The sequence below is a fragment of the Periophthalmus magnuspinnatus genome, chromosome 6 (genome assembly GCF_009829125.3).
Source record: "Periophthalmus magnuspinnatus isolate fPerMag1 chromosome 6, fPerMag1.2.pri, whole genome shotgun sequence".
Lineage (NCBI taxonomy): Eukaryota > Metazoa > Chordata > Actinopteri > Gobiiformes > Gobiidae > Periophthalmus > Periophthalmus magnuspinnatus.
This window is the reverse complement of record NC_047131.1, coordinates 4,981,202-5,001,614: the sequence shown is the minus strand read 5'-3', so window position 1 is coordinate 5,001,614 and position 20,413 is coordinate 4,981,202. Positions and strand designations below refer to the sequence as shown.

The 20,413-nt window shown below is 38.5% G+C and overlaps 1 pseudogene; it reads right to left on the bottom strand.

The window, feature by feature from the left end:
* LOC117372470 (piggyBac transposable element-derived protein 4-like) overlaps positions 1–20,013 on the bottom strand; it is a 31,817-nt pseudogene extending 11,804 nt beyond the window's left edge.
* Positions 20,014–20,413: the final 400 nt, after the last annotated feature.

The window sequence follows — 20,413 nt, the reverse complement described above, 5'->3', positions numbered from 1 at the left end:
CGTTCTGACTTCATTCGGACTTTGTTCTGACTTCATTCTCATTTCGTTCTCATTTCATTTTCACTTTGTTCTGACTTCGTTCTCATTTTATCTCACTTTGTTCTGACTTGGTTCTCACTTGGTTCTGACTTCATTCTCACCTCTTCCTGACTTCGTTCTCATTTCGTTCTCACTTTGTTCTGACTTGGTTCTCATTTTATCTCACTTCGTTCTGATTTCATTCTGACTTCGTTCTGACTTCATTCTCATTTCGTTCTCACTTCGTTCTCACTTTGTTCTGACTTGGTTCTCATTTTATCTCACTTCGTTCTGATTTCATTCTGACTTCGTTCTGACTTCATTCTCATTTCGTTCTCACTTCATTCTCACTTTGTTCTGACTTGGTTCTCATTTTATCTCACTTCGTTCTGATTTCATTCTGACTTCGTTCTGACTTCATTCTCATTTAGTTCTGACTTCGTTCTCACTTCGTTCTCACTTCGTTCTCACTTCGTTCTGACTTGGTTCTCACTTGGCTGCACTGAGCCGTAGTGAGTCCCTGTCCACAGTACAGCAAAGGCGACACTGTGAAGGTGAATGTCACAGCAAGGATCTGAATTATCCACTGGGGCGGTTACTGCAGCACTCAGAGTTTAAAAAAATACTGTCCAGTCTTCACAAGTGCAAAAGGGAGACTCGCTCTGAGCAGTTCAAGGGGAGTTGAAGCTGTTTCATCACTATAACACCCACTGCTATTCACTTAAATGTCCGGTTTCTCTTAACACGCTGTGAGGTATTTAGCTGAAACTTTTAATGGATTTCTTTCTTATATTTTCCAGCTGATTCATCCAATCCTCAGATAAAGGCAACAGTTGACCTCGGGCTTTGTAACTGTATAAACTGCACAGTGAGAATTATTATTTATTTATTTTTTTTCTTGTCTTATAACCCACACAGTATTGATGTATACATGCAAGAAGTGTGGAGACGTCTATGTGCAGAATACAAATCTAAAATGAAAGAAGTACACATTGTTCTGTATGCTGGTTGCAGCACTGTTACGTATATGTTTAAAGGCCGTGTACGTGATCGTTTTCATATATATATGCGCAAAATTTGTAAATGGTCAGCGCTTCTACACCCTCTAGACACTCAAACCGCTTTACACTGGGGGAGAAGTGGGTTAAGTGTCTTGCCCAATGACAGCATTCATCTGTGGGAGCTGGAATCGCACCACCAGTCATTGGTTCTGACCGCTCAACCAATGATGTTTTACGTCAAGAGCGGGATTCGATGGAGCGTTTGTCCACTGATATGAAGGTTGGTACCTTCATATCAGTGGACAAACGCTACATCGACTGCGTTACTGTCGCCCATAAGCAGCTGTTCACGTTAAAATGAATCCACTGTGTGCTGTCTGCATGGATTTATTGTTCGATAATCAGAACGTACACTGTAACTCTCAACACTCAACACTCAAAGTGCAAGACATTAAAATCACAATACAGCGAATTGAAACGTAAATAATCACAAATAATCATCATAACATTAACATTAAAAGAGAAAAGTGCAGAATAAAAACCTTTCAGTCATATGCACAGATAAACAGAACTGTTTGGAGCCTGGATTTAAACATTGTCAAAGTAGAGGCCTGTCTCACATCTTCATGGGACTGAAACACTGATTCTCCATGTTTAGTCCTGACTCTGGGACCAGCAGGAGGCCGGTCCCTGAAGTCCTCAGAGTGTGAGATGGTTCATGTGGCTCTAACATGTGGGAGATGTTCTTTGGTGCTGGTCCATGGAGAGACTTGTTCACACAGAGCTGCTTTAAAGTCTATTCTCTGAGCCACAGGAGCCAGAGACCTGAGCCACAGGACACATGTGTGAAGTACTTCCTGGTTCTAGTCAGGACCCGAGCAGCAGCGTTCTGGATGTACTGTTCTGTCTTAACACTTGTTTGGAGAGGCCAGTGAGCAGGACGTCACAGTAGTCTAACCTACAAGACAAATGCATGTCTCTCTAAGTCTGGTTTTGACAATTTACTTTTAATTTTTGCAATGTTTTTTAGATGGTCAAAAACTGCAGATGTTATTGATTTGATGTGGCTGTTAAAGTTCAAGTCTGACTCCATTATTACCTCTAGATTTCTAGCCTGATTTGAAGGTTTTAGAGAGAGAGACTGGAGGTGAATGCTGACACTTTCTCTATGTTTCTGTGGCCAAAGATGATGACTTCAGTCTTGTCAGTTTACTGACACCATTTGGGACAACAGCTCTGTGAAAATTGTGCATGATTGATTCAATAAACCAGATATTTTTATTCAAGGCAACATTTCTGTTGTTTTTTATATTTTTAAGGTTTTTATTAGAAATTCCACAGCACAAGCCAGTTGTTACTAGCATTACTGTGACTGAATGTGTCGAGACTTCACCACAGTGAGTAATTAGGATGCTCAGAACCTGATCATTTCAATATTTGTTTCGACCCTAGAATTTGAACAATATTCATTTTAGCTGTTCCCATTTGTACTAATTATTATTGATCTACAGAAGGTTGTGATGACGTCTGAAACTCAGCAATTACAACACTGCTCTCCAAAATCCATAAGCTAATAAGAGTAGCCCCAGTCAGATAATTGTATATGGACTTTGCCAATCACAGTTCAAGGGCTATAAATATTGAGTAAGAGCAGGGACTGACTGCTGGACCTCATCACTGCTGCTGTACGTTTGGGCTATCACAATATTTAGTGCTGAAATGGTGATCTGTTGATTCACAGTGGTTCAAATGCACTGGTAAAATGTGATTATGTGCATAGATTTATTCACTTCAATTCAAATCCATATTATGGCATGTGCTCACAAATATGTTAAATCCCTGGTCTTTCTCATTGGGATGGTGTTCAGCAGGCCCAGGTCTACAGGGGGGCAAAAGGGGACACTGCAGCCTCAGTTAAAAGTGTCTCCATCATTGTTTTAATAGTAAATGAATGACAGAATAGACTGGTATTGTCTTTGCAGCACTTTAAAACCCTGAAGCAGCCTCAGTCAGTTTGGTCGGTACCTGGGCCTGGTGTTCAGAACATATCAAACTTAACTGTTTAATTTCAAGATCGTTAAGGTCATCAGCCATCATTAGTTGTAATTTAATATAAAAGACATAATATAATATACGTGCATCATCATTTAAAGTGTATATACAAAGGTTAGGTTTAAACATATTACTTAAACTTATTAAACACATTTATCTTTGAGATCAGGCTTTAAAAAACATACAACAAATCAAAGACATACTTTCCTTAATTGACCATTTGGGTAAAGTGTAGGATATAATTTAACTTAATGGTTTGACGTGGGCAGCACATTACATATTCAGTAAATTGTTGTATAGCAACCATGGTGGAACAAGGGTCATGTCAAAATGTGTCAGAACATTTCAAAACTTTATGCACTGACAAATAAAAATGGATTAAATTCCTGTGTGGGGGTGTGTGTGCGTGTGTGTGTGTGTGTGTTAACTTGTGGATAGAATTCCCCTGTTGTAATGTCATTAATGTACTTCCTGTCCTTTTCAACATATTTTTCATCTTTTCTTCATGAATAGATTCTCGGTTGGTGCAAAAATACAATTCATATTTACAACAGATACTATCCCACTGTCGCACTTCAAACTCATCATGGTGAATACTTTGGATGTTCTGATTTCAAAAGGTAAATGAGGAATAAGTTTGGACCACTGCAAACCATTTAAAATGAACTAGTTCTGTTTTTCACTTTTTTAATCCAGTAAAAATGTGTCAGTGCACCTTTACAGTGACACAGAGGTGTTACAGAGCAGCGTCCCACTGTTACTCTGCAGTTTGGATTTGCGCCTCGGGGCCGATCAGAGACACTTCAAAGCTGCTCGCATGAATAAGAAAAAGAATCTTTCCTCCATAAATGTGTCCTTTGATCAAATATTTGGTGAGACAGGTCGCCATGACGATGGCTTCCCTGGGATTATGGGATTAAGATGTGGAAAATGGAGATACAGTGAAGGGAGACCCCACACTGTCACTGCAAAGAGGATGGGCGAATCAAGAATAACACGTACATGTGTTTATTTATTTTAAACTACTACTGTTTTTGTCTGATTCCAATATGTCTCTTAGTTTAATTATCTGTTTGTTAAAACTGCTTCTAAAATTAATGAGTTTTAGATCTACATTATGTCTAACCGTGAACAAAATTAATAATAATCTATGTATGTTTTCATGAATCCTTTATTTATACAGGTTAAGCTCTTAAATCTCATTTTCAAAAGGGATCAAGGCTACACAAAAACACAATGAAACAGTAACATGTATTTTTTTTTTTTTTTTTCATACTAAATACTTGAGGAAAAATGTCTTCTTGTTCTTCTGTTTAGTGGAGGATGGCTTCAGACCACTGCTTTAACAACGTTCCATCCTCTGTCCTCTCGTCTCACCCTGGAACAAAAGGACACAATGCCAATTATTTTTCCCAGAGATGAGAGAGTTTTCCTGGGCTGTGCTATGGGGCTGTGCTGGGGTTGTTCTGGTTCACAGTAAACAGTGGCTAACAGTTGCTAATTGCTAGGGGGCAACTCCACATCGTAAGCCGTTCACAGCCCCAATTAGTCTGCAAGTGTTCAGGCTATGACAGAAAACAGGAATGAGAGCGGCATGTGCATACACCATCACACACACCGTCACACGCACCATCACACACACCGTCACACACACCATCACACGCACCATCACTGAGAAAGCAGAAAGTAAAATGCAATGACCATTATGATACACAAATGAAGTAGAACGATGGAAGGACATAGTGACTTTTGTGTCTTACAGATACAGTATGTAACTTTCTAGAGGTGGCACGTCGCCTACAGGATTCCATGGAAATATAAAGTTAAAACCATACTTTGGAACATTCTCCATGGAGATAGAAGTTTTATGCTATAGCTAAAGAAACAACATTTCCATAAACAAGCAGGTAAAGACCATCCTCCAAGCCAAATATGAGTCAGGTTTGTGGAGATGCAAGGCTGCACACAGTAAGGACACATGTTTTTATCGTTTTTTCAATAATAAAAAATATCCAAAATGAGAAAATCTGCTTTTATTTTAGTCTATTTTTGGCCAAAGAGTTGTATAATGTGGTGTGTGTGATTGTAACTCCTTGGATTTAAGTGCTGTTAAAATAATTAGCTCATTTTTGAGTTTAGAAACAAAGGCGCTACTTTATTATCTTAACAAGGTACAATTACATGGTCACTAAAAATAACAATGTATTTTTGTTGTGTTTCAGAGTAACTCTTTTAACATTTTCTCTTTCATTTTTGTATTTGTGACATTATTTTACCCTTTGATTTACACCATGGGGACATGTCTGTTATTAATGTTCATATCCTGATTAACGGACAGAATAGCAAAATAAAAACATCAATATATAAAGATGGATAAAACAAACATTTTAAGAGCAAAATGATGAGTCTGACAGCAGCAGTTACAGAGACAGGAGGGACAGGTTTTCAGTAAAAAGTGAATTGCATTTATTGACAGTTATGACCAACAGAGACTGCAACTTTTGGGGAAGCTGAACTACTTTTCTGTTAGTCCTTCTATTCTGCGCTGTGATTATTTTTTACTGAAGGTCTCCTGTGATTTTTTTTTTTTTTTTTTTTTTTTTTTGTGAGAACAAGAACAGGCTCAATTTCATCATTAAAATCTGTCCTAAAATCAGAGTAGTGCAGCGGAAACACTTGGCTTCTTCAGATAATGAACACATTTGACAAAAAACAAATGTGAATCACAGTCATTGTTTAAAAAAGTTTTCTTTGCTGCCATCAGATTGTTGTTGTGTTGTTCCATATTCTAATGCAAACAGGTATTTGAAACTTATTATTCCTAATGCAATTTTACCTTTACATTTAAATTCTATGTAGATGCAATGTCATTTTAGTGGCTGCTATTGGCCTCAAGAGCTCCTGTTGTAGACAGCTGCTCCACTGGGGGCTGTTGGGTAATGTTTGAAAACAGGATTAGTTAGTTCTAAGCTGCAGATGTCCAAACGTATTCCTCACTGTGCCAGGGCGTCCCGAGTATCCTAATTATTCACTGAGTTCATAAGTGTTTTTCACATTTTTCAGAGGCCAAGTTTTGCAGTCACAGTAATGCTGACAAGAACTAGCATGCTAACAATGCACCAGCCTTACCTCCTGGTTAGTGGACGATAAAATGCTTTATAATTACAGTGGGTACAGAAAGTATTCAGATTCAGACCCCCTTAAATTTTTCACTCTTTGTTATATTGTAGCCATTTTCTAAAATCATTTAAGTTCATTTTTTCCCTCATTAATGTACACAGAGCCCCATATTGACAGAGAAACACAAAACTGTTGATTTTTTTTTTGCAGAATTATTAAAAAAAGAAACACTGAAATATCCATGAGTCTTTTTGGGAATGATGCAACAAGTTTTTCACTCCTGGATTTGGGGATCCTCTGCCATTCCTCGTTGCAGATCCTCTCAGTTCTGTCAGGTTGGATGGTGAACGTTGGTGGACAGCCATTTTCAGGTCTCTCCAGAGATACTCAACTGGGTTTAAGTCAGGGCCCTGGGCCATTCAAGGACAGTCATGGAGTTGTCCTGAAGCCACTCCTTTATTTTAGCTGTGTGCTTAGGGTCATTGTCTTGTTGGAAGGTGAACCTTGGGCCCAGTCTGAGGTCTTGAGCACTCTGGAGAAGGTTTTCATCCAGGACAATTATAAGCACACATACTGCTTATAATTAAAGCCAAAAAGTTCTATCTTGGTCTCATCAGACCAGAGAATCTTATTGCTCACCCTCTTGGAGTCCTTCAGGTGTTTTTTTGTTTTTTTTTCAGCAAACTTCATGTGGGCTTTCATGTGTCTTGCACTGACGAGAGGCTTCTGTTGGGCCACTCTGCCATAAAACCCTGACTGGTGCAGGGCTGCAGTGATGACTTTCTAGAACTTTCTCCCATCTCCCGATGGCATCTCTGGAGCTCAGCCACAGTGATCTTTGGGTTCTTCTTTACCTCTCTCACCAAGGCTCTTCACCCCGATTGCTCAGTTTGACTGGACTCTTGGCTCTTGGAAGGGTTCTGATCGTCCCAAACGTCTTATATTTAAGGATTATGGAGACCACTGTGCTCTTAGGAACCTTAAGTGAAAGTAAAAAAAAAAATGAACAAGCAAATTTCTGCAATATAACAAAGAGTGAAAACTTTAAGGTGGTCTGAATACTTTCCATACCCACTGTAGATGCAGACAACACACATTGGTCTCATTTTGGCTCTAAGAGCTGCTCATACAATATAGCATCTTTTTCATTGGCATGATTCACTTGGGACCACGTTGGCTGGCCCCTGCTGAGCTGTGTCTCCATGCTCCGGGCACAGCTCCGGGCACAGCTCCGGGCACAGCTGCGGGCCAGGGGCAGGGCTCTGCTATGTGTGACACTGATAAAATCTAAATTGTTCATGAATTATACTTTTGCTCAGCAAGTCAGAAAGACTTTAGTAGTGACAAGTTTGTGGCCCTGTGAGACGTAGCTAAAGCTAATGCTAATGCTAGAATAAAGACAAGCCTACTTTTGGTTTATCTTCATGTTTTTCTGCACTTCACATCTCCATTACATCACATTTAACCTCTCTTTATGTAATACATTGGGGTTGGCTGGTGTCAGGGTTAGTGTTATGCACTGGAAATATAATAGTTGTGATCTTGGCACGAGTGTTGTGCTTCGATAAACAGGAAACAGCTGGATAGTTTTTGTTTTTCTGAAGCATATTGACTCAACATATGAGTCACAACACTGGAAATATGTCAGTTTATCAGTATGACAGCCCAATTCCACCTGTGGAAACAAGACTTATACCTGCACTGGGACTTATGAGGTACGAGCATGGCATTCTTGCTTTTCAATTTAGTCAAAGCTTTACAAACTAGAGTGTTATTATAGTGACAGCTTATTTTAATAAAGAAATAAATGAATTCAAGTGACAATTTCACCTCAAACAGAAGAAAAGAGCAGAGCTGCTGTGGTGCTGCGGCTGTGCATTTGAACTGTGTCCTCGAGCTGACGGCAGGCTCAGTGTGTCGTCTCTGTGTGTCTGTCTCTCTGTGTGTCTGTCTCACTGTGTGTCTGTCTCACTGTGTGTCTGTCTCACTGTGTGCTAAAATAAACTAGAACTAATCTCTCACTCCAATCATGAAGGATGCCATGGACCGGTCCACCTGCCACTGGTCAGGTCAGATTCAGAGATACCTCAGAGATGGAGGGTGAGTGCCTTTTTGCAACTTTACAGCCACAGGACATAACTTTTTAGGGAAAATTATGTTTTATTACTGTTTATTATTTGATATTTCACAGTGAGGCTTAAAATGTGTCTATCTTCATGCAGAATGTTCCGAAGTATGGTTTTAACTTTCTATTTTCATGCAGGTGACATCCAGAATCTTCCTGAGGTGAAAAACCACAGCCACTGAGCTGATGGAATCAACTCATTGTCCTGTGCCTGTCAGGAGCGGGACCTGTCAGGAGCAGGACCTGTCAGGAGCAGGACCTGTCAGGAGCAGGACCTGTCAGGGGCGGGACGTGTCAGGAGCAGGACCTGTCAGGAGCAGGACCTGTCAGGAGCAGGACCTGTCAGGAGCAGGACGTGTCAGGAGCAGGACCTGTCAGGAGCAGGACCTGTCAGGAGCAGGACCTGTCAGGAGCAGGACCTGTCAGGAGCAGGACCTGTCAGGAGCAGGACCTGTCAGGAGCAGGTCCTGTCAGGAGCAGGTCCCTCTTCAGAGCAGGAAACAGCATCTGGCAGGTTAGTTATGTTCATTTCTGTTTGCAGTGGGACACAGAACACCTCAGAGAAGCACAAACATAAGGAGACAATAAAAATACCTCCATTATAGTTCATTAAACACAAGTCCTTATAAATGTAAAGTTCTCATGGCGGAGCTACTCATTTGGTGGGATAGTATCTCATTCATCAACATTCATTTCATAAAATAAAGGTGTTGCCAAAAATTGTGAAAATGAAATCAGCTTTGGCTTTTCTTTACAGAATGTTTGCTAAGTAACAATTATGAAATTACATTTTCAATTATGTCACATCTGCTGCCGTCCAACCTGAAAGTAAAATGTGAAACCATAATTATCAGATAAACTAAGATTTTGTTACGACTGTCTTTAGTAGTTTGTTTGTCCCACTTAACAGACTGACAGACAGTAGAACATTACTGAGTAGGATTTATTTTTATTTATTTATTTTTTTTATAAAGAAGTGGGTGGGTGAAAAAAATGGGAGCAAGACAAGTAGGTTAATCCCTCAAATAGGCCATGGCTCAAGATCTGAATCCTCCCAGTTCCCCTGCACCAGAAACACTGGTTTGAGGATATAAGAAAAAAATATTTGTGTTTCCTAGAGTTAATATTAAAGTGCTTATATCAGGTTAGACCAATGACTTCACTAAAACATAGTTAACATTTATAAAACTTTACAAACCATTTTAAATTGCACTTACTCTTGGAGACAAGCAGCAGATGGGACATATGTAGACGTATTTCCACAACTAACCTGTCAACCGTAATATTAACAAAGGCAATACACAAGCATTATCCCTCCCAGACCAGATAATAATTTGGAAAAAACATACAAATTAGAGCAATATATTTATTTATTTATTTAACTGTTTTAAAAGCACCTCCTCCATCATCTACACTTTGTGCTCATCTGAAGAAAGATAATTCAATAATCCTCCACATTTGAAATGAAGCTCATACAATCAGACTCCAAACCCACCAACACATTTTTGTTATAACTTATAATCACACGAGAATGTCTTCAGATTGTTTACCCGTTTACTCAGATTGCGAACTGCTTAACAAAGCGTTGCAGTTGAGCTTTCAGGCTTGTTTGGGCAATACTTGTAAATTGCTGTTGAAACCATTTTGTAAGCTGTTTTTTATGCTCTATGAAATATTTTCCCCAGTGAACTAACTAAAGTTTCTAGCCCTAAGAGACAGAAAAGTTATTCCACAGAGAATGGAGAGAGGTGGAGGGTATTTCAGAGTAAACATGTGTATGCATTCCCAGACTTCATTTAGTAATCCACATATACAAACAGGGCTTAATTAGACACAATGTGAAGAGCACTGCAGCACGGGTGGACTGGGACTGAAGTTTACCAGGAGCATCTGCAATACAGAGGTTCAACACCAATCCACCAGCCTTCTTTGTGAGCATGGCTGTTTTTAAAAAAAACAAAATAACAAATAGCCTACACAAACATTATCCAAATGTGTTGGGAGAACTGTGGGGTTTCTCGCCTCAGGAGAATTTTGCAAAAAGTCACATAATTTCTTGTATTCTGCTGCATTTTAGTTATTATTTTTGCTAATAATATTGGGCTTATTTCATTAAGTTGGTGAGATCTCACCGTGGCCAATGCTCAAAGCTCTGCCTCAAACTGTTGGCTGATACTATTCTAGGCAAGACTATAGCACAGTTCATATACAAAGTAATTCAAAGTGTTTTACTGAATAAAAAAAAGATTAAAATCACAATACAACAAATCAAACATAAATAATCATCATAAAATGAACATTAAAAGAGAAAAGTCCAGAATAAAAACTTTTCAGTCGTATGCCCAGATAAAAAGAACTGTTTTGAGCCTGGATTTAAACATTGTCAAAGTAGAGGCCTGTCTCACATCTTCATGAGACTGTTCCAGGTTTTAGCTGCATAAAACTGAAACACTGATTCATCATGTTTAGTCCTGACTCTGGGCACCAGCAGGAGGCCGGTCCCTGAAGTCCTCAGAGTGTGAGATGGTTCATGTGGCTCTAACATGTGGGAGATGTTCTTTGGTGCTGGTCCCTGGAGAGACTTGTTCACATGCATAACTTTGATTTTTACAATGTTTTTTAGGTGGTAAAAAGCTGCAGATGTTACTGATTTGATGTGGCTGTTAAAGTTCAAATCTGAGTCCATTATTACCTCTAGATTTCTAGCCTGATTTGAAGGTTTTAGAGAGAGAGACTGGAGGTAGCTGCTGACACTTTCTCTATGTTTCTGTGGCCAAAGATGATGACTTCAGTCTTGTCTGATTTTATCTGGAGAAAGTTGTTTTTCCTCCACACACTGATCTGTTGGATACAGTGGCAGAGTGAATCCACTGGTCTAAATTCACTAGATTCATTCATTTGAGTTAGTGCACTGTCATTTCAAACATCAAACCTTAAGAGCTGGTTTGTGCCAAATGGGAGAGATGGAAGAGGGGTGCACTGCTCTGGTGTCACACAGGTCCACATAGACCACAGAGGCTGTGGACGACCGGGAAATCTCCCATGTGGCACCACTGCACCACTGCACTGTGGTAATTAGAAGAGTTCCACAGCAGTAAAACTCCTGGTACTAAAGCTGGAATAGTATTTATGAAATAAGGGAGTAATGCAAAGTGTTGGGGTTGTTGTATTTTACACATTATGCAAAATTAACTTTTTAAAATATTTTAACCACGTTATAACACTCTTCCCTCATTAAAAAAATAAATAAAAATACAATAAGCAAGCAAACAAAAAAACTGCATATCTCGGGTTGTATTCATGCTGGCTTCAGTAATCTTCTGTAAAAAGAAGAAAAAACAAAAAACAAAAACAGTCTGATAATATGCAGTTGTAATTTTCGCAGGATTGTTGCGTCATAGGTAAAGTCCCTGTGCTGTTCTTAAGTCCGTAAAACATTCTCAGACTTGTTCAAAGCAATTGTGCCATCAAATCATGCTACAACTACAAAAACTTAGCTAAAATGATATTTGGTAAATCCCTGTGGTGCCAGTAGATGGAGCCCTTAACCCCATTCTAGTATGAGCAGCACCCAAGATGGAAAATAATGTGTGGTTTGATATATGGTGATTATTTTAAGTTCTAAAACATGAGATGTAAAGCTACTTAAGAGCATGTTTAAATGCCACCAACAATGCAAATAATAATCCTTTAAATTAAAGCTGCATAATGTCACTTTTCTGAAACCTGCTTGCCACCATGAGATGTTAACGCCTGAAATATTCCACATGGATTATATCATCATAGTCCTCTCAGAGCCAGTGTCTATGTTCATATGCACAAAAATATGATTATGATCTGATTTATGGAGATTTTTTTTTTAATTTATTTAAATGACATTCAAACCACAAACCACCTCATTGACAGTGATTCATTCTGCAGTCCAATAAAATCTTGTCAATGAATTTACATTGCCAGAAAAAACCCAAATAACCCAATAATTAGATGTGATTTTTAGTGTGTGTTACAGCACAAGAGAAATGTGATCCTCATGATGACCGGGTGACATGTCAGTTTATTGATGGATTTTTAAAGTAACTGTTGTATTTGGAGCTGTATTTTTATGCCGTATCAACCATTTCCTCCTATTAATTAACCAGTTTCCAGCCCTAAGAAACAGAAAAGTTATTCCACAAAGAGCTCCCAGGATGGAAAATAATGCAGTTCGATATTTTTAAAACATGTGATGTCAATGTAAACGTAAGAGAGCATGTTTAAAGTCCAACAACAATGCAAATAATATGTGTGCTTTTAAATGAAAGTTGTTTTAATCACGCTCATTTCTGTTTTTGCCACATATTTTACTCGTTATTTGCATCATTTTCCTTGTTAAAACCTGCACAGAAACAAATCCATTTACTCAGATAGAACTGTTTACATGACATTTCCATAATCTGATTACTCCACAAATGAAATAATAATGAGACTTTTGGTGTGCATTTGAACACAGACAATTATTCTAGTTCAACAAAATATACATTTAGTCTTGCATGATTTTATATGTGTATTTTATGGATTTAACCCCGTCTCAATAATACCTGCACAATACTTTGAGAACTATATAGATTCCTCATTACCGTCTCTCGTTAAGTTATGTCCTTTAAAATAATTGGAGCCATTGGGAGGATATAGGTCATTTCCCAACGTGTATTACTCGTTAACCCCAAACAAGGACGTAGTGGTCAGACTAATCTGGTCTAATTGGAGTCTAATGATAAATAGCTACATTATTGTAATAGTCATTTTATAATTTAGCATAAATGTGTCATTAAAATTTTAATCTCGTTATTTCCTTTCTGGTTATGCGTTAACCACCCAGCATCTTTCATCTTGCTTGGTTTCAAATGGTCTGTGGTAGTGCAAATTGTTAAAGGTGACCTCTGTAAAACCTTCCACAGATGTTCCACAGTGGGGCAGATCTACCTCTATCTCTATGGAGACAAATCAGGTTCAACATATGCAGATTTTTATGTTGAAAAAAAAAAAAAAATCCATGTGTTTCAGAGTGATTAAAAATGTGCACGGTTGCCATAGAAACCCGTGAAAGTCCTCAAAATGTCACCAAAAACAAGATGTGCAAAGTCATGAATACCCTCGTGTCCCTGTGAAATCACTGGGTCAATAACAAATCAATCCATGTGTATTTATATAGAACATTTAAAACCGTTTCAGCTGACACAAAAGTAAACAAAAGACAAATATACAAGTAACATGATCATAGGAAAAGTATAATAAAACACCAACAAATCCTCTTATAAGTGTTAAATGTCAGGCAGAACAGGCGGGTCTAGTGTTAAATACCAGGGAGAAGAGGCGGGTCTAGTGTTAAATACCAGGGAGAAGAGGCGGGTCTAGTGTTAAATACCAGGGAGAAGAGGCGGGTCTAGTGTTAAATGCCGGGGAGAAGAGGTGAGTTTTTAGTCCAGCCTTAAACTGTGTTAAAGACTGAGAGGATCTGACAGGCAGAGGGCGCTGTTCCATAGTTTTTTTTTTTTTTTTTTTTTTTTTGAAGAACACCCAGTGACATAGAAACACATACAATATTTACAGCTTACTATTTACAGAGAAAGTTGTGTTGATGTGTAAAAGTGTTAGGGGGGGGGGAGTACAGTACGGTACCTGCATTATTCTGTCTTGGTTGGTTTTCTTTGTAAGTATGCGTGTGTGTGTGTGTGTGTGTGGGGGGGGTGGGGGTGTATGAGTGTGTGTGCGGAGATAAAGAAGTAATACTAATAATATTAATAATAAAAGTAAAGATAACGATAACAGGTTTTATTATTGCTGTCATACTCAGTGTTGGTCAATATTGCTCTATGTTAGTTTTGTGGTCCTAATGGTGGTATTGGTTATTTAGATTTAAATGTAAAATGTGTGTGCATGCGTGTCCTGTACAATGCATTAAAAGAGGCAAGGTTTTGGTGAGCCCGCACTCAAGGGGCAGTACCCCCTAGCAACGCGCCCATTCCTTGCTAACCCTAATCTTTTTATGTATTTGTTGTCAATTATTATTATTATTGATTAATAATTAATTTATTATGATTAATAATTGTTATTATTGTGTGTATATATATATATATATATATATATATATTATATATATGTGTGTATATTTAAATTATTATTTAATAATTCATGTTCTTTATTTTAATATTTAATATGTGTGTTTATATTCATCCATTTATTTATCTCCATCAGAACCACAAATTAATTCAATAAATAAATTAGTTAATGAATAAGGCAATAATAATGACAATAATAGTAGTGACAGCAACAATAGAAACGTGTACATACAATGAAAACAATAACACAACAATAATAGTGATATACAGCAATAGTGGTGGTATGATTGCAATTATTGTAATAAAGTTTACATAATGTCGTGTGTGTGTGTGTATGTGTGTGTGTGTCTTTGTAGGAATGGGGGGGTGTATAGGAGTGTGCGTGGCATTCTCATAATTACTATGTTAATGGTGTTGTAATAGTCTATTGGTGGAGTTTATGTTGTTGATATTGATGACTGATTGAAAACAATATTGAAGTGGTTTATGAATGGTGTCCAGGTTTCCATGAAAGACGGTATGTCATCCTCAAAGTATGCTGTCATTTGAGAGGTTGAAATGTGATGGATGAGTGAGTTAGACCAGTGTTTGATGTTTATTGACTGTTTTGATTTCCAGTTTTGTAGAATTATTTTCTTGGCGATAGTTAGAGATGTCAACAAACTGTTTTTATATTTAGGTGGTATGGTGAAAGTTGTAATAATGCCAAGTAAACATAGGGATGGGGAGGGAGGAATTCTGCAGCTCAGGATGTCTGTGAGTTTGTGTGTAACTGTGTTCCAAAAACCCTGAACTGGTGAACATTCCCAGAGTGCATGTAAATAAGTGTCTGTGACTCCCATGGTGCATTGTGAACAGGTGTCTGTGTCTGTTAGTCCCATTTTGAATTTCTTGTATTGGGTGATGTGTGTCCTGTGGATAACTTTGTATTGGATAAGTTGTAGATTAGTGTTGGATGTCATTGAGAATGTATTTTTGCAAATTTCTGTCCAGAGTTCGTATGTAGGTGGTGTATCTATATCTGTGTTCCATTTGAGTTGTGGTGCATGTATTATATTGTCTGAATGGATAAGTTTGTATAGTTTGGAAATGAGTTTCTTTGGTTTCTTGATATTCTTTATGTTTTCTAATAGTTGAGGGGGATCCAGGGTATTATTAGTTATATTAATCTTGCTTTGGATAATGGATTTGATTTGTAAGTATTGAAAGCGATTATTGTTGTTGATTTCGAACTGTTCCATAAGTTGTCTAAATGTTATGAATTTATTGTTGTGGAATAAGTGGTGAAGGTGAGTGATGCCTTTTTGTTCCCATGTGCGATAGTGAAGTGGGGTACTATTCATGTGAAAGTCAGGGTTGTGCCAGATGGGGGTGTATTTACAAGGTGCCGTGGAAGAATTAGTTAATTTTAAGGCTTTCCACCAGGCTGTCAGAGTTGTTGAAATGACTGTGTTCTTGAAGCAGTTATGTTTTTTGAGAGTAGTATTCATTGAGGGTATGTCTGCCAAAGAAAGATTTTTTAAATATGACTGTTCCAAAGAAATCCATGTGTTATTATTATATGTTTGTCCTGTCCACTTAACTAGATATTGTAGTTGATTTGCCAAGTGATAGTGGATGAAATTTGGTGCTTCGAGGCCGCCTTGTGCTTTGTTTTTTTGTAATGTTGAGAGTTTGATTTTTGCTTTTTTGTTCTTCCAATAAAAGTGTATCATTAATGAGTCTAGTGTCTGAAACCATTTGTCCGGAGGTGTAGCTGGGATGTTTGCAAATAGGTAATTCAGTTTGGGGAGGATTTTCATTTTTACTGATGCTATTCGTCCTATTAGTGAAAGTGGTAAGTTTGTCCATCGTTCAAGGTCGTTTTCTATTGTTTTAAGCAGAGGGTTATGATTAAGTGAGAACAACTCTGACAGCCTGGGGGAAATGTTAATGCCTAAATACTTAATGTTACCTGTGTGCATACCAGGGAATGAATCCTGAGCTGCAGAACTTCCTCCTTCATCTGAGAGAGGGAGTATTGTTGATTTGTTCCAGTTGATAGTGTAGTCTGATATGGATGAGAATGTATTTATAATTTTGAAAGTTTCGTGTAATGATTGCTGTGGTTTTTGTAGGTACAGTAGAATATCATCTGCATATAGGCTGATTTTATGATGTGTGTCCGAGACGTATATTCCTTGTATGCTGTTATTTTGGTGTATTGCTACTGCAAGCGGTTCAATGAATAAGGCGAACAGCGAGGGAGAGAGCGGGCATCCTTGTCTAGTGCCCCTGTGCAGTGTGAACGAAGGTGAGGTGATACCATTAGTTGTGACTGTGGCTCTAGGTGAGGTATAGAGTGTCTTAATCCAGTGGATAAATGACTCCCCGAAGCCAAATTGATGGAGTGTGTGGAAAAGAAATGTCCAGTTTACCTTATCAAAAGCTTTTTCTGCATCTAATGAGGTTATGATTGTCCTGATATTTGATTGTTGAGCGATATTGATGAGGTTGAATAATCTACGAAGGTTGTCTGAAGAGTTTCTATTTTTGATAAATCCTGTTTGGTCGGGGTGAATTAATAGTGGTGTAACTTTTTCTAGCCGGAGGGCAAGTGCTTTTGTAATGATTTTTAAATCTGTATTAAGTAATGAAAGAGGTCTATAGCTGGTGGGTTGGGTTGGGTCTTTGTCTGGTTTAAGTAATATTGTTATGGCTGCTGTATTCATATGAAGAGGGATTTGAGATGTATTTTTTATTTCAGTCACTGTCCGGTTGAAAAGTGGTGATAGTAAATTCCAAAAGTGCTTATAAAATTCAGGGGGGTATCCGTCGGGACCGGGGGCTTTGTTGTTGGGCATCTGAAGGAGGGCTTTATGGAGATCTTGCAGTGATAATGGTGCATCTAAGAATTCAGCCATATCGGAGGGTAATTGTGGTAGGTTTATGTTTTGGAAAAATGATTTAATTGCTGTTGGATTGGATTCTTTTTCTGATGAATATAAGTTCTTGTAGAACATACGGAATGTGTTATTAATTTCTTGTGGATCATGAGTGATTTGATTTTCAAAGGTCTGTATTGATGGAATTATTGATTTGTCTTTTTTTCTTTGAAGTAAGTTTGCAAGATATTTACCAGATATATTATGTTTTTCAATAAGTTCATATTGGAGTTGTTGCATAATAAAGTTGTTTTTTTCCTGTAAAATTTTGTCTAGTTGTAGTTGTGTGTTTCTCAATTCAGGCATATTTCCGTTTTCTGTCAATGTTATTATCTTTTGATGTAATTGTTGTTCTAATTCTATTTGTTTTTTCTTTTTGTAGGTTGAATATGAAATAATTTTCCCTCTTAAATATGCTTTACCGGTTTCCCAGAGTGTTATTGCAGTGGTCTCCGGGGAGTCATTCAGTTCCATGAAGGATGCCCACTCCCTCTCTACCATCATATTGAATACTGAGTCTTTGAGTAGTGAAAGATTGAAGCGCCATCTCAAGGAAGGTTTGGTGTAGTAATGAAATTGTAGTGTTAGACTGACTGGTGCATGGTCACTAATTGAGATAGGATGAATTGTGGTTTCTTTTATATTAGACAAGAGAATATTGCTTATGAGGATATAGTCAATTCTTGAGGAAGAATGATGTACCGCAGAAGAGTGTGTGTATTGTTTTTTGTGTGGGTGTGACAATCTCCAACTATCGCCAAGTCCAAAGTCTGTCATGTATTGTTTTATTGTGTCTGTGGAATGCCAGTGTCTATTATGTCCTGCGATGTGTGAGCGGTCAAGGTTTGAATCCAGTACTGTGTTGAAGTCTCCAGCGATGATTATATTTGAAGCTTCGTTTAATTTTGAGAATATACAGTGAAAAAATGAGGGGTCGTCGGTGTTAGGTCCGTATATATTAACTATTGTAAATTTATTGTTGGACATGGTGCCATTGATGATGACATACCGTCCCTCAGGGTCAGTTATTGTCGAGAGATGGTTGAATATAAGTTTGTTGTGTATTAAGATTGATACTCCTCGTTGTCTGCTGTTGTATGTAGATGAATATATACTGTTAAATTCTTTAAATTGTAGTAGATCAAGATCTGAATTTGATAAGTGAGTTTCTTGTAGAAGGCATATGTCTGGTTTTAGTTTATGAAGTTCGCTGAAGATTTTTTTCTTTTTCGCCTGTGTGCGAATGCCACGCACATTCCAAGTGACAAATGTTAATGTGTTTGGTGTCTGTATGCACATGTGTTTGTGTTAGGTGTGCAAAACCAAGACAGAGCATACAGTAAATGCATCATTTGAATGAACTGATAACAGGAAAAAAATGTTGAAACTTGAAAATAAGAAGTAGATATAAAATAAACAAAATTGGATAGGGGGTTGAGAAAAAGAAAGAAGAGGCATGGCAGTATATGTATGTCTGCAAGTGAGTGCGAGTGTAGGAGAGAGAAAGAGAATGAATAAAGATAAAAGGGAGAGTCATAGTCCAGAGCCATTGGATAGAGTTATTAACTGGGAGTGAGGAGACTAGTGCAGTTCTATATGTCTAAAGTAGTTAGTTGAGACCTGGGTTATATGAATCAGTTTTGTATATGAGAGAGCGAGCAAGAGAAAGAGGGAGAGAGTGCGCGTGTGCATGCGTGCGTGCGTGCGTGTGTATGTCCGTATGTCTGTGTCTGCGTGCGTGTGCGCGTGTCTGTGTATGCGTGGGGGGAAGAAGGGATGTATGCATGTGTGTCTGTAGGTTCTGTGTGTTGTTGAGTTATGGAGAGGTTACAGTATTGGAAAGTTTAGTAAAGCCAAGGGGTTATTTCTGTATTCCGGTATAGCTGTCCATTTATGTAAAGTTTGTCCGAAACAATGATTGCTTTCTTTCCTTGTTGAATCATGTCCTTGCGAATCGGATAAAGTTTTTGGCGGCGCTGCATTATTTCTTTTGGGTATTGTTCATTCAGTCCATAATTCGTTCCTTTCAGTTGTCTTCCTTGATTCTGTACGTGTTGTTTTTGTTTGTAATGCTCGAATTTGGCCACGATTGGCCGGGGTCGTTTATTGTCCGGTGTGGTGTTTTTTGGTCCCATGCGGTGCACGCGATGAAATGTGATGGCGTTTACTGTAGCAGCTGGGAGTTTGAGTTGTGTTGTGATGAAATCTTTGACTAGTTTCTCTGCGTCTTCTGTGGGTTGCTCCGGGATGCCGGTGAATACCAGGTTGTCCCTCATGCTGCGTGACTGTAAGTCCAGTATGGTTTCTTTCATTGCTTTATTTTCTGTTGTTATTGTTGTAACCTGTGTAGTGAGTGTGCTGACTGATTTTTTCAATGATTTATTTTCTTCGGTGAGTGTTTGTATCTGTTCCTGACTGAATTCCAGGCTGTGTCGGAGTGCGGAGAATTCTTGGTGCAAAAGTTCGATGAGTGCTATTCTATTGTCCATTGCGGTGAGTTTGGTGTCAATTGAGCTGAGAATGACGGCGATGTCGGCGATGTCTGCGCAGCATGAGGGGTCGGATGGGTTGTTTGTGTGGGTAGTACCTGAGTCTGGTGTTGAAGCCATACGCAGTCTCTTTTTTTCATTACTGGGAGTGGAGTTGTTGACGGAGTTGGTTAAATCCTGGTTCATATTGATGCACAGTCGGGTGAAACAGTCGTCGATATATTCCTCAAGCGATTCCAGGGTTGTGGGTATATTGCACGAGTTCGGATGGAAAGAGGGAGAGAAAAAGAAAAAATAAAGTTCCAGTAGAAAATAACTTTTGTTTTGTTTTTGTGTCTCTAGCAGCAGGGCGCCGCCATCTTAGATCTCGCACAGTCTCGTGAGCTCCGCTCAAAGTCTCATGGACGCCACCTCTCCTCTCATGGACGCCACCTCTCGCTGTTCCATAGTTTGAGAGCTGTTTGGCAGCAGCAGGAGCTCAGCTGACCTCTGACCTCAAAGCTCTGGGTGGAGTATAAAGCTGCAGTAACTCCCTCAAATGAAGAGGACACATAGAGTGACACATTTAAACACAATCAATAACCCC